Genomic DNA, 16,041 nt, shown 5'->3' with positions numbered 1-16,041 from the left:
TGCTGACATGAAGAAAGTTTCCAACCTATTTCTCATACACAAACAGCAGTTGACCGGCGTTGCTTGGTGAAACGTTGTTGTGATGCCTCGTGTAAGGAGGAGAAATGCGTACCATCACGTTTTCGTCGTTGACAATGGTCGGATTGTAGCCTATCATGATTGCGGTATATCGTATCGCGGCATTACTGCTCGCGTTCGTCGAGATCCAATGACTGTTAGCAGAATATGGAATCGGTGGGTTCAGGAGGGTAATACGGAACGCCGTACTGGATCCCAATGGCCTCGTATCACTAGCAGTCGAGATGACAGGCATCTTATCCGCATGGCTGTAACGGATCGTGCAGCCACGTCTCGATCCCTGAGTCAACAGATGGGGACGTTAGCAAGACAACAACCATCTGCACGAACAATTCGAAGACGTTTGCAGCAGCATGGACTATCAGTTCGGAAACCATGGCTGCGGTTAGCCTTGACGCTGCATCACAGACAGGAGCGCCTGCGATGGTGTACTCAACGACGAACCTGGGTGCACGAACGGCAAAACGTCATTTTTTCGTATGAATCCAGGTTCTGTTTACAGCATCATGATGGTCGCATCCGTGTTTGGCGACTTTGCGGTGAACGCACGTTGGAAGCGTCATCGCCATGCTAGCGTGTCACCCGGCGTTATGGTATGGGGTGCCATTGGTTACACGTCTCGGCCACCTTTTGTTGGCATTGACGGCACTTTGAACAATTGACGTTACATTTCAGATGTGTTACAACCCGTGGCTCTACCCTTCATTCGTTCGATCGCTGCGAAACCCTACATTTCAGCAGGACAATGCCCGACCGTATGTTGCAGGTCCTGTACGGCCCTTTCTGGACACAGAAAATTTTCGAATGCTGCCCTGGCCAGCACATTCTCCAGATCTCTCACCAATTGAAAACGTCTGTTCAATGGTGGCCTAGCAACTGGCTCGTCATAATACGCCAGTCACTACTCTTGATGAACTGTGGTATCGTGTTGAAGCTGCATGGGCAGCTGCACCTGTACACGCCATCCAAGCTCTGTTTGACTCAAAGCCCAAGCTTATCATGGCCGTTATTACGGCCAGAGGTGGATGTTCTGGGTACTGATTTCTCAGGATCTATGCACCCAAATTGCGTGAAAATGTAATCACATGTCAGTTCTAGTATAATATATTTGTCCAATGCATACCCGTTTATCATCTTCATTTCTTCTTGGTGTAGCAATTTTAATGGCCAGTAGTGTAGCTAGAAAACTGTACACTTCACTTTATTGAGAATTTAGATGGCATACATTTTAAAAACCTTCTGCACTTCGATCACAAATTAGAAAAGGATAACCTAAACTACATTTAGTGAAAGAGTATCGCATCACATCTCTTGTTCTATATCTATATCTAATGAGTGTTCTACAATCCTCACTTTTTGACAGGAGGTGCACAGAAAAGTTTCAGACCATTTCTCTACCGTTTCACTCTCGAATGGCACATGAGAAAAGGAAGACCTAAATCTTAACGTGCGAGCTCAGAATTGTCTTTATTTACGATGGCTGTTTCTTCCTTTGTAGCTGGGTGTCAACAAAATATTTTCACATTAAGAGGAGAAAGTTCGTGATTGAAATTTTGTGATAAAATTTCGCTCCAAAGAAAGACGCCATTCTTTTCATGACTGACCCCATCCCGAAGTCACTAATTTTCGTGACACTCTGCTATATTTCCCGATAACACAAAACTAACTGCCCTTGTTGCTTAGGGAACAGAACGAATCCACAAACTTTTTGTTTCTGTTTTTATCGTGTGACATAGATTTAACAGAAATTTTAAGTAACCTTGTGGTGCACCTAATGTTTATTATTGCTTAGGCACTTTCCGCACAATGCAGCTGTATTGTCTAAGTTATTTTGCAATTCGTTTTGATCTTCTGATAACTTTTATAGACGGTTAACGACAGAATCCTCCACAATCAATGTAAGAAAGTTGCTCTTATTGTCTCATAAGTTGTTTATATCGATTAATAACAGCAGAGGGCATTTAACACTTTCTTTGGGACTGCAGATATTACTTTGGTTCCACTAGATAACATCCCCTCAGATGGTGCAAACTGTGACGTTCGTAAGAGGACATCGTGAGTCTAGTCTCACATCGTCTTCTTTTTGACCTTCTCCCTTGACACTTTCCCGCGACCTCTTAACCTATTGGTTACTGACGTTAACGGGAAAGAAATCATAGCATCAAGAAGGAGTTGCGCGACTTAAACAAAAGCTGTTAGGCGTGATTCTACGTCTGAAAGACGGTGTCTATTCACACTTCACGTCAGTCGTATAAGGGTGGCGTTAGTAGTGCCACTATGAGGATGAAAATCAGGTTTGCATTAAATACACGCTGTAACAGTCGTGAGCGTAAGTTTCCGTTGAGATTTGACGTGGTGAGTTCATGTTAGCGAGGAATGCCTGTAACGCTAGTAAGACGCCTTAGCAACGCCTCACTGAATTTGAACGATATCATGTAATAGGGCTACGAGAAACTGGATGTTCCTTCTGCGATACTTCGAAAAGACCTGGTAGGCATGCAGCCAGTGTACATGACTGCTGACAGCAGTGGTCACGAGAACGAATTGTCGCCGAAGACCGGGCTCCGGATGGCCACGTTGCTCTAGCGGGAGTTCAGACTTTGGTGTTCGGCGCTTGGCTCTGGCCCATCGTAATGCATCAACAGATGCAATTTCAGCAGCAGTTGGAATCACAGTGACACAACGAGCTGTTGCAAATCGGCTACTTGAAGGGCAGCTCCGAGCCCTGTAGCGTGCACTCCACATAGCCTAGACGACCGCTGTTTGCGACTTCAGTGGTGTCAAGCTCATTGGAGGGTGGTGTGATGGACTTCTGCGTTTCCTGATGAAAGCTGTTTGTGCCTCGCTTCCAGTGATGGCCATGTTTTGGTTAGGAAAAGGCCATTTGAGGGCTTGCAACCAATCTGTCTGCGTGCTAGACACACCGTACCTACATCTCGAGTTATGGCCTAGGGTGCGATTTCGTATGACAGCAGGAGCACCATAGTAGTTATTCCACGCACTCTGGCCACAAAACTGTAAGCCAGTCTGGAGATTCGACATGCTGGGCTGCCACTCATGAACAACATTACAGGACAGCCCTCACCCAAGTACTACTGCTGTAACCCGGTATACTCCAGAGTGTCGACATGTAACCGTGGTCTCCTCGCCAGATCAGTCTCTAATCGAGCAAGTATGTGATATCATCGGTCGACAACTCAAGCGTCATCCAAAACCAGCATTAACCGTCCCTGTACTGACCGATCGAGTACAACAGGCATGGAACTCCATCCCACAAACTGACATCGGGCACCTGTACAACATAGTGCTTGCGCATTTCCGTGCTTGATTATAACATTCTGGCGATTACACCGCTTATTAATGTACCATAATTTCACATTTTCACTGGCTTGTATCACGCGTTAATTAAGCTGCGATCTTATAATGTTACTCATTTAAATGTGTTACCTAGGAAAATGTATTCCCAAAATTTCATTACTCTACATTAATTTTATTTTATTTATTTATTTATTTTATTTTTTTGCTGTTGCGATTTCTTTCCGTCAGTGTATGTTATTCTAGCCCTTGAAAAACACGTTCATTTGCAGTTGTATCGATATCGGCTTAACTTTAAATACTGACTTCAGCTACTTTCTGATACATCAAACACGTCTCTCGTAATTCTTATCCAACCTGTACGGACGAGCCCGGTTATCATACAAGGCAATTTCACATGCGAAGAAGCTGCATCCAGCAACTAACAGTTACTAAAGAAATTAATGCACCGCAAGAGATTGTTTAACTTTAAAGACGCCACAAAAAAGTTGAAATTTAAACAAAACTGTATAGAACCGTCTTCACAGACACTTTCATGTGGCACTGATTGTACACGCCTAGCCACTAACAATATGTTGAATTATTGAAATATATTTCCCTTTGTATCGTAGGTACTGTACGAGGAGGCGTGTTGCGTACGTGAGTAGTTTCTCATAGATTCAATCCCTGTCCAGCCACACAGGATTAGGTTCCCAGTGGTCATTCTGAACCGCTTATGACGAATGGTAAGGTCGAATTCCTGTTCAAGCGTTATCGAATTTGTGTGTTTCTAATGACATTTTCCTGGACGGACGTTGAACTATGGTTATTTTTACATTTAAGCTGAAAATATTTCTGTATGCTCTAAAGATTTTCGTTTGTGTGTGGTATAACGTGATTTAAAATTAGCACATATTTTGTTGTAATTTGTTATTCTAGTGAAAGTCTACTCTTCTATTGATAATTGTCATACACTGACTCGCAATTGCACTTCATTAGTAGCTATATCATTATCATACTGTGCTCATGAGTATTTCTCGTCGTGTTTCAGCAGGGAAACTCATGTTATCAAATGGTTCAAATGGCTCTAAGCGCTGTGGGACTTAACATCTAAGGCCATCAGTCCCCTAGACTTAGAACTACTTAAACCTAACTAGCCTAAGGACGTCACACACATCCATACCCGAAGCAGGATTCGAACCTGCGACCGTAGCAGCAGCGCTGTTCCGGACTGAAGTGCCTAGAACCGGTCGGCCATACTGGTGATCTTATCAATTACGGTCATTTCGAAACGTTAAGGTGAGAAAGAAGATGTCTTTGTAATTACTAATATTTTATTCAAAAACCACCTGAAAACTAATTGATAGATCTATTTACTCACTTATTTTTTGTGCAAATGAGTAACGATTCCTGTAATCTGAAATATTGTTTATCCATAGTGTAATTACGGATCTCTGCGTCTCCCATAGTGACGCTGATTTTGTCTCTCCATACCTTTGTCAAGAGCTGTGGTCTGCCATAATCGTTACGTGCACTCAAATATAAAAAAAAATTATGTTCGTGCAGGTATCGATGGAAGATGCAAAACTGTAAACTTTTGCAGCCGATGGATGAATATGTGACACTGCAGCGCAGTTTAACCGGGCAGCTGACAAGAATAGTAAACAAGAAACACGTCGTTACCAGGGCATAAAGTCATTGGGAATTTCACTCCGTCTACTGAGTTGGACACTAAGTATGCCTCGCAGGCAGACGAGTGAACAATATTCTCAGCATCTGAGAGAGGACTTATATTTGGGCTCAAAGAAGCCGGTTGAAGTAATCGGCGAATCACTGGATATCTGAATAGGAGCGAAGCAACTGTTCGATAGCGTTAGCAGGTATGTGTGAACCATGGACGAACACAACGTGAAAAAGGCAGAGGTCGACCTAGAGAGGCGAGAGAATGCGGGGACCGGCCAATCATCTGGGACGCACTCAGAGACTCGGATTCATCCTTATCATCGCAACCCGTGCAACTGGTGCTTCAGTGAGCACAGGGACGATTAACAGGCTGCTCATAGACGGGTCACAGTAAAACCTCTTACATAACGTTTTGGTATTAATTTAGAATACTAGCATGACGTGACCTCGAGTTTTGCTGTATACAGTGGCCTTCGTCAAGTAAGGTAAAGATAGTACATACTGTAAAGTGGTAACACTACTTGTAACTATTTGTTGTTGTTGTGGTCTTCAGTCCTGAGACTGGTTTGATGAGGTGGAATAATCTGTGAAGTTGGTACTTTTATTGATATTTATGCGATCTGATACCTGCTACTGTAATCTTTGTAAAGGTTTTTTATCTACTGCTTTGACAGTTTTTTAATACATTCTTATTTGTTACATAAGGTGCTGCAGCGGATTAAAATAGAGCTTACCAGCGTATTTTGTAGATAATAACGGCGCGCCACCTGTGTTGTTTTTATAGCTCCACTTTGCAGCGCTCCTCTCTCTTTTTAAGTTAAACTGTGGAGTTTGAACCGAAACTTTTGTGTTATGTGTCAATATGTAACACGTATCGTAATTTAGAAGATGACTCAGATAAGATTTAAAACATTGGACTCTAACGTATTACACAGTGTGGAATACCCCGATCCCCACCTACAGTGCTGTCGGGGACATTGCTAACACTGAACGCACATTATTGCACGAGACTACACTCGCATGTAGTCAAGTCACAAAACCTCGTTTTCATATTTTGACTCTGTATATACTAATAATTTATTATTGGAACCTTAATAGTTTACACTTTATGTGGCAGGTAATAATGGCCGCAACACTGATATAAGATAAAGAAAATATTTATGTAATATTTTTGACGTAATATTTGAGAAGCCAGGTATATAATACTTTTACTTTCATGGACTTTTATGTGCATATAGAATATAAAAAATATGAAATTCTTTACATTCTATTTCAAAGATGTAATCGACTTATACAGGTTTACATCTACATCTACACTCCTGGAAATGGAAAAAAGAACGCATTGACACCGGTGTGTCAGACCCACCATACTTGCTCCGGACACTGTGAGAGGGCTGTACAAGCAATGATCACATGCACGGCACAGCGGACACACCAGGAACCGTGGTGTTGGCCGGCGAATGGCGCTAGCTGCGCAGCATTTGTGCACCGCCGCCGTCAGTGTCAGCCAGTTTGCTGTGGCATACGGAGCTCCATCGCAGTCTTTAACACTGGTAGCATGCCGCGACAGCGTGGACGTGAACCGTATGTGCAGTTGACGGACTTTGAGCGAGGGCGTATAGTGGGCATGCGGGAGGCCGGGTGGACGTACCGCCAAATTGCTCAACATGTGGGGCGTGAGGTCTCCACAGTACATCGATGTTGTCGCCAGTGGTCGGCGGAAGGTGCACGTGCCCGTCGACCTGGGACCGGACCGCAGCGACGCACGGATGCACGCCAAGACCGTAGGATCCTACGCAGTGCCGTAGGGGACCGCACCGCCACTTCCCAGCAAATTAGGGACACTGTTGCTCCTGGGGTATCGGCGAGGACCATTCGCAACCGTCTCCATGAAGCTGGGCTGCGGTCCCGCACACCGTTAGGCCGTCTTCCGCTCACGCCCCACCATCGTGCAGCCCGCCTCCAGTGGTGTCGCGACAGGCGTGAATGGAGGGACGAATGGAGGCGTGTCGTCTTCAGCGATGAGAGTCGCTTCTGCCTTGGTGCCAATGATGGTCGTATGCGTGTTTGGCGCCGTGCAGGTGAGCGCCACAATCAGGAATGCATACGACCGAGGCACACAGGGCCAACACTCGGCATCATGGTGTGGGGAGCGATCTCCTACACTGGCCGTACACCACTGGTGATCGTCGAGGGGACACTGAATAGTGCACGGTACATCCAAACCGTCATCGAACCCATCATTCTACCATTCCTAGACCGGCAAGGGAACTTGCTGTTCCAACAGGACAATGCACGTCCGCATGTATCCCGTGCCACCCAACGTGCTCTAGAAGGTGTAAGTCAACTACCCTGGCCAGCAAGATCTCCGGATCTGTCCCCCATTGAGCACGTTTGGGACTGGATGAAGCGTCGTCTCACGCGGTCTGCACGTCCAGCACGAACGCTGGTCCAACTGAGGCGCCAGGTGGAAATGGCATGGCAAGCCGTTCCACAGGACTACATCCAGCATCTCTACGATCGTCTCCATGGGAGAATAGCAGCCTGCATTGCTGCGAAAGGTGGATATACACTGTACTAGTGCCGACATTGTGCATGCTCTGTTGCCTGTGTCTATGTGCCTGTGGTTCTGTCAGTGTGATCATGTGATGTATCTGACCCCAGGAATGTGTCAATAAAGTTTCCCCTTCCTGGGACAATGAATTCACGGTGTTCTTATTTCAATTTCCAGGAGTGTACATCTACATTGTTACTCTGCAATTCACACTTGAGTGCCTGGCAGAGGGTTCATCGAACCATTTTCATACTACTTCTCTACCGTTCCACTCTCGAACGGCGCGTGGGAAAAAGGAATATCTAAATCTTTCTGTTCGAGCCCTGATCTCTTATTTTATAATGATGATCATTTCTCCCTACGTAGGTTGGTGTTAACAAAATATTTTCGCATTCGGAAGAGAAAGTTGGTGATTGACATTTCGTAAATAGATCTCGCCGCAAAGAAAACTCCCTTTGTTTCAGTGACTGCCACCCCAACTCGCGTATCATATCAGTGACACTCTCACCTCTATTGCGCGGTAACACGAAACGGGCTGCACTTATTTGCACTTTTTCGATGTCCTCTGTCAATCCTACCTGGTAAGGATTCCACACCGCACAATACATTCCTGCAGAGGACGGACAAGTGTAATGTAGGCTGTCTCTTTAGTGGGTTTGTCGCATCTTCTAAGTGTTCCGCCAACCTCAGTCTTTGTTTCAGCTTCCTCACAACATTATCTATGTGGCCTTGCCAATTTAAGTTGCTCGTGATTGTAATGCCTAGGTATTTAATCGAATTGACAGCCCTTAGATTTGTGCGATTTATCGTATACCCAAAATTTATCGAATTTCTTTTAGTACCCATGTGGATGACCTCGCACTTTTCTTTGTTTAGTGCCAATTGCCACTTTTCGTACCATACAGAAATTCTCTCTAGATCATTTTGCAATTGGAACTGATCGTTTGATGATTTTACTAGACGGTAAATTACCGCGTCCTCTGCAAACAATCTAAGGGGGCTTCTCAGATTATCGCCTAGATCATTTACGTAAATCAGGAACAACAGAGGGCCTATGACACTACCTTGCGGAACGCCAGATATCACTTCTGTTCTGCTCGATGATTTACCGTCTATCACTAGGAACTATGACGTCTCTGAGAAGAAATCACGAATCCAGTCACACAACTTGGACGATACTCCATTTGCATGCAATTTGATTAATAGTCGCTTGTGAGGAACGGTATCAAAAGCCTTCTGGAAATCTAGGAATATGGAATCGATCGGAGATCCCTTGTCGACAGCACTCATTACTTCTTGGGAATAAAGAGCTAGCTGTGTTGCACAAGAATGATATTTTCTGAATCGTTGTTGGTTATGTATCAACAAGTCATTTTCTTCAAGGTGATTCATAATGTTCTAGTACAGTATACGCTCCATCATCCTACTGCAAATTAAGGTCAGTGATATGGGTCTGTAATGCAATGGGTTACTCCTATTTGCTTTCTTGAATATTGGTGTGACCTGTGGTACTTTACAGTCTTTAGGAACAGACCTTTCGTCAAGTGAGCGGTTGTATAAGATTGCTAAGATAGGTCCTATTGTGTCTGCATACTCTGAAAGGATCCTGACTGGTATACCATCTGGACCGGAAGACTTGCCTTTCTTAAGTGATTTGAGTTGTTTCGCAACACCTAAGATATCTACTTTTAAGTCACTCATTCTAACAGCTGTTCTGGTTTCGAATTCTGGAATATTTACTTCATCTTCTTTCTTGAAGGAATTACTGAAAACAATATTTAGTTACTGGCACCATCATCAGTAACATTTCCATCGCTATCGTGCAGTGACGGTTCAAATGGCTCTAAGCACTATGGGACTTAACATCTGAGGTCATCAGTCCCCTAGACTTAGAACTACTTAAACCTAATTAACCTAAGGACGTCACACACATCCATGCCCGAGGCAGGATTCAAACCTGGACCATAGCAGCAGCGCATTTCCGAGCTGAAGCACCTAGAAATGCTCGGCCACAGCGGCCGGCTCGAAGTGACGCTATTGACTGTTTTTTGCCACTGGTGTACTTTACGTACGACCATAATCTCTTTGGGTTTTCTACCATATTTTGAGACAGTGTTTCATTGTGGAAACTATTGAAAGCGTCTCGCATTGAGGTCCCCACTAAATTTCGAGCTTCCGTGAAACTTAGCCAGTCTTGGGGATTTTGCGTTCTTCTGAATTTGGCATGCCTTTTTCGTTGCTTCTGCAACAGTTTTCTGACGTGTTTTGTGTACCACGGTGGATCAGTCTCGTCTCTTATTAACTTATGCGGTGTGAATCTATCTTATGCTGTCGAAACTGTATCTTTGAATTTGAGCCATATCTGGTCTACACTTACATAATTAGGTTGGAAGGAATGGAGACTCTCTCTTAGGAAGGCATCGAGCGAATTTTTACCTGCTGTTTTAATTAGATATATTTTGCGTTTATTTTTTAGTGGTTTTGGTTGATATGGTTTTGAGCCTCGCTACAATGAGCTTGTGTTCACTAAATCCCTGTATCCGTCATGACGCTCTCTATTAGATCAGAATTATTAGTGGCTAAGAGTTCAAGTGTGTTTTCGCAACCATTTACAATTCTTGTCGGCTCATGAACTAATTGTTCCAAGTAATTCTGAGAGAAAGCATTTAGTACAATTTCAGAAGATGTTTCCTGTCTACCACCGTCTTTGAACATGTATTTTCGCCAACATATGAGGGTCTATTGAAGTCTCCACCAATTATAGCTGTATGAGTGGGGTACTCACTTGTAATGAGATTCAAGTTTTCTTTGAAGCGTTTAGCTATTATATCATCTGAGTCGGGGGGGGGGGTCGGTGGAAGGAGCCAGTTATTATTTTGGTACGGCTGTTGAGTATAACCTCTGCCCACAGTAATTTGCAGGAACTATCTATTTCAACGTCACTACAAGATAAACTACTACCAACAGACACAAACACACCTCCACCTACTTTGTTTAATCCATCCTTTCTGAACACGGTTTGCGCTTCTGTAAGAATTTCGGCAGAATTAATCTCCGGCTTTAGCCAGCTTTCCGCTCCTATAACGATCTCAGCTTCAGTACTTTCTATCAGCGCTTGAAGCTCTGGTACTTTTCCAACACAGCTACGACAATTTACAACTGAAATACCGACTGTTGCTTGGTCGATTCTTGTCGTTTCTTTGCCCTGTACCCTTTGAGACTGGAGCCCCTTTTTGATCTTTCCCGAGACTGTCTAACCTAAAAAAACACCCAGTCCACGCCACACAGCCCCTGCTACCCGCGTAGCCGCCTCCTGTGTGTAGTGGACACCTGACCTATTTAGTGCAACCTGATTCCCCACCACCCTATTGAGCCGTGTGTACTTCCATCTTTCCACGGCTCGTTTCCTGAGAGTCGTGTAGAGCCAATATTTTTGGTACTCGACAGTGTTTGGGCGCGATCGGGCTCTAGCATCTCGTTGCTGTCTTTTATTGCTTTGCTTCTACTTCGTTTTTCCGCGGTTGTTCAGGGTTGGTCTTTTCTGAAGGTTTATCTTTTGAACTCCCGCCCGTAGTGTACCCACTATCGATTGCGAGCTCTGTCTTTGGTGTACTTAAAAACCGGCGGTTGGTAACACGACCGTCTCACGTGTTTACTGCAGCAGACTCTTTGACCTGTACTACACTCCTGGAAATTGAAATAAGAACACCGTGAATTCATTGTCCCAGGAAGGGGAAACTTTATTGACACATTCCTGGGGTCAGATACATCACATGATCACACTGACAGAACCACAGGCACATAGACATAGGCAACAGAGCATGCACAATGTCGGCACTAGTACAGTGTATATCCACCTTTCGCAGCAATGCAGGCTGCTATTCTCCCATGGAGACGATCGTAGAGATGCTGGATGTAGTCCTGTGGAACGGCTTGCCATGCCATTTCCACCTGGCGCCTCAGTTGGACCAGCGTTCGTGCTGGACGTGCAGACCGCGTGAGACGACGCTTCATCCAGTCCCAAACATGCTCAATGGGGGACAGATCCGGAGATCTTGCTGGCCAGGGTAGTTGACTTACACCTTCTAGAGCACGTTGGGTCGCACGGGATACATGCGGACGTGCATTGTCCTGTTGGAACAGCACGTTCCCTTTCCGGTCTAGGAATAGTAGAACGATGGGTTCGATGACGGTTTGGATGTACCGCGCACTATTCAGTGTCCCCTCGACGATCACCAGTGGTGTACGGCCAGTGTAGGAGATCGCTCCCCACACCATGATGCCGGGTGTTGGCCCTGTGTGCCTCGGTCGTATGCAGTCCTGATTGTGGCGCTCACCTGCACGGCGCCAAACACGCATACGACCATCATTGGCACCAAGGCAGAAGCGACTCTCATCGCTGAAGACGACACGTCTCCATTCGTCCCTCCATTCACGCCTGTCGCGACACCACTGGAGGCGGGCTGCACGATGTTGGGGCGTGAGCGGAAGACGGCCTAACGGTGTGCGGGACCGTAGCCCAGCTTCATGGAGACGGTTGCGAATGGTCCTCGCCGATACCCCAGGAGCAACAGTGTCCCTAATTTGCTGGGACGTGGCGGTGCGGTCCCCTACGGCACTGCGTAGGTTCCGACGGTCTTGGCGTGCATCCGTGCGTCGCTGCGGTCCGGTCCCAGGTCGACGGGCACGTGCACCTTCCGCCGACTACTGGCGACAACATCGATGTACTGTGGAGACCTCACGCCCCACGTGTTGAGCAATTCGGCGGTACGTCCACCCGGCCTCCCGCATTCCCACTATATGCCCTCGCTCAAAGTCCGTCAACTGCACATACGGTTCACGTCCACGCTGTCGCGGCATGCTACCAGTGTTAAAGACTGCGATGGAGCTCCGTATGCCACGGCAAACTGGCTGACACTGACGGCGGCGGTGCACAAATGCTGCGCAGCTAGCGCCATTCGACGGCCAACACCGCGGTTCCTGGTGTGTCCGCTGTGCCGTGCGTGTGATCATTGCTTGTACAGCCCTCTCGCAGTGTCCGGAGCAAGTATGGTGGGTCTGACACACCGGTGTCAATGTGTTCTTTTTTCCATTTCCAGGAGTGTATTTATAGGCGAGCGCGGTCACGCTGGAGGAGGTTGTCGCGCAGTGGCCTTCGTGTCTACTCTGGTGACGCCGACATCCTGCCTTCCGCGTACGGGTGTTATCGAACCCGCACTTCTACACGTGGAAGAACGTCGGCGTAGTTGAGGCCCCTCTGTCCGCTCTTCACTGGTTGTCCGCGGGAGGCGGATGGCAGTCTAATCATCGCCTGCGTCGACGAAGGCAAACAAACAGTAACCATCATGGGGCGGTGGAGCGCCGTTCGGCGAGGGTTTGAGTCCGAGAGCAGTTCGGCTTGGTCGGTGTCTGCCGGGGCGACTGGGGACGGCTCAGAATTGTGCACAGCAGTCCCGGACAAACGACGAAGTGCGCCGAGGGAAAGGAGAAAAGAAGTTAAATGTGAATGTTTCAAGTTGATAGTCCTTTGGGATTGAGTTCATCCAGTCGTCTTTCCCGCCTTGTGGCCACCGCCGTGGCAATCCTCTGTTCTGTACACTGGTGCGATTCTGACCGTGCAGATTCCTCCACACATCGTTGCTAACCGGTGTAGCGGTGTATTTTGGTAGTTATTTGTGTACGTTTGCACTTCTATGTTTTGGTAGTTCATCCTCCCGCCCTGTGGTTGCAGAATTTCGGGTGGGGGTTAATTCCTTGTCTCCCAATATCTAGTGCTCTATTATTAATTCCAGTTCAGGCTAGTGTTCTGTTTATCCCTGGGTATATGTGTCCGCCATACTATTTGAGCTGTATTTATTCTAAGTGAGTTGCACTGACAGTAGTTGGGGGTTCGAGTCCTGTCACGGAGCTGATAAGGGGTCACATTGGTTTCGGCTTGTCAGTTGGAGGGTATTGCCTTCGAGGTTTGTTAACATTGGCATGTCAGCGTTGTCTAGCGCTACCGGGATCTAACGAAAAACATTGTGATGATTAGGGAATGTTGTTACACGTTCTTGTTTTCATTTCGATATCTATATTTGTCAAGGCAACCGCATGAAGTAAGATCTGTTCTGAAGCTATGCTTTATCTTGCGTTTTTTGGTATTTTTGGTTTTGTTTTGATCCCGACTATTTGGGTGTCAGGATTATGGAACTGTTTTATTAATGTTTGGCTTGAACAGCGGACACGCGGCTAGTTTAGTACGTGTGTAGTGGCATGGCGTCCTCGTGAAGGCGTGCCCGCTAGATTGCTATTGCGTCTCCTTACTAAAACCCCTTGTTAAAAGGGAGGGAAAAAACCTTTAGAAATACCTTCTATTAGCACTAACTATCTCATCTGTCGCTTAAGTAAATATCTGCTCAATTATTAAGCTGATGGGAGCACCTATCCTAAAAGCAACTAGCGCAATTCTGTTATGGTGGCTCTCGTGCCTTTTTTGATCGAAAGATTGTATAGAGAGGCTTACATTCTCCGTATCGAACTTCTTATGTTGTTTTTTGAGTGATTGTGAATTATTAAAATTCATTATAGTGCAAACGTTTGTATTTTACCAACCGTGTTTATAAGCTATTAATGTGATTGGCTGGAATGTAATAGGAAAGCTTTAGGACCATAGGTTGTCCAGGTAGAAATTGTGAAGCCATGCTATGTTGTGAATTCATGAATTTATGTTTTTTATTCCAATGAGAATTTAAATGTGGTAAACCGACGCTTTGTGATTAATAATTAAAGATTTAAGAGTGCGTTCACTTAGCGCTTACTTATGTGTTGTATTATTATTATTTTTAAAAAATTATATTAGGCGTTTTAATTTCTTAAATTAAAGCCTTTCCAATTCGAAAGTGGTGGCTCTCCCATTTTGGGCAATTGTAAGCATCGAAGCAGGATTTACGTAGTTGGTGTTATGTATTGTATGTTATGAATAAATTATTTATGTGTTCAGTCACGTCTGATATGTCAATTCCTTGGCCCCGTCCACACCTTGGTCGTAGTATTTTAATATTAAATGATCAGACCACCGTTCTACCTATGGCGCAAGTCGAGGAATCTGGAGACTACATGGTCGCCGAACCGTCTGAGCCCCTAATTCAGACCCTCCACTCCGCTACCAAAAGTCCGCAATCGGTCCTCTCGACGATGCTGCAGATGCGTGCTCCACCGCCGGAGCTTCCCCGCCTGGTGGCTCCGGTCCGCAGCCCAAGGTGTTCCCGCTGTTGGTTGTGGTTACAACAAGTTCCGCTTCGAACTGAACCCTGCGAAGACTTGCATGGAGACGACCTGGACAGCGGTGGGTAACCAACCTCATTGTCGCCCGCCATGTCGCCCGACAACTACGAGTGATGGTGGTATATAGCTATCAAATTCTACGTCTGTAAAGTCTGAATATTCATACAGGGTGTTTCAAAAATGACCGGTATATTTGAAACGGCAATAAAAACTAAACGAGCAGCGATAGAAATACACCGTTTGTTGCAATATGCTTGGGACAACAGTACGTTTTCAGGCGGACAAACATTCGAAATTACAGTAGTTACAATTTTCAACAACAGATGGCGCTGCAAGTGATGTGAAAGATATAGAAGACAACGCAGTCTGTGGGTGCGCCATTCTGTACGTCGTCTTTCTGCTGTAAGCGTGTGCTGTTCACAACGTGCAAGTGTGCTGTGGACAACATGGTTTATTCCTTAGAACAGAGGATTTTTCTGGTGTTGGAATTCCACCGCCTAGAACACAGTGTTGTTGCAACAAGACGAAGTTTTCAACGGAGGTTTAATGTAACCAAAGGACCGAAAAGCGATACAATAAAGGATCTGTTTGAAAAATTTCAACGGACTGGGAACGTGACGGATGAACGTGCTGGAAAGGTAGGGCGACCGCGTACGGCAACCACAGAGGGCAACGCGCAGCTAGTGCAGCAGGTGATCCAACAGCGGCCTCGGGTTTCCGTTCGCCGTGTTGCAGCTGCGGTCCAAATGACGCCAACGTCCACGTATCGTCTCATGCGCCAGAGTTTACACCTCTATCCATACAAAATTCAAACGCGGCAACCCCTCAGCGCCGCTACCATTGCTGCACGAGAGACATTCGCTAACGATATAGTGCACAGGATTGATGACGGCAATATGCATGTGGGCAGCATTTGGTTTACTGACGAAGCTTATTTTTACCTGGATGGCTTCGTCAATAAACAGAACTGGCGCATATGGGGAACCGAAAAGCCCCATGTTGCAGTCCCATCGTCCCTGCATCCTCAAAAAGTACTGGTCTGGGCCGCCATTTCTTCCAAAGGAATCATTGGCCCATTTTTCAGATCCGAAACGATTACTGCATCTCGCTATCTGGACATTCTTCGTGAATTTGTGGCGGTACAAACTGCCTTAGACGACACTGCG

This window comes from Schistocerca cancellata, chromosome 2 (genome assembly GCF_023864275.1).
Source record: "Schistocerca cancellata isolate TAMUIC-IGC-003103 chromosome 2, iqSchCanc2.1, whole genome shotgun sequence".
Taxonomy (NCBI): domain Eukaryota; kingdom Metazoa; phylum Arthropoda; class Insecta; order Orthoptera; family Acrididae; genus Schistocerca; species Schistocerca cancellata.
The sequence above is the reverse complement of the archived record's forward strand: the minus strand, read 5'-3'. Positions refer to the sequence as shown.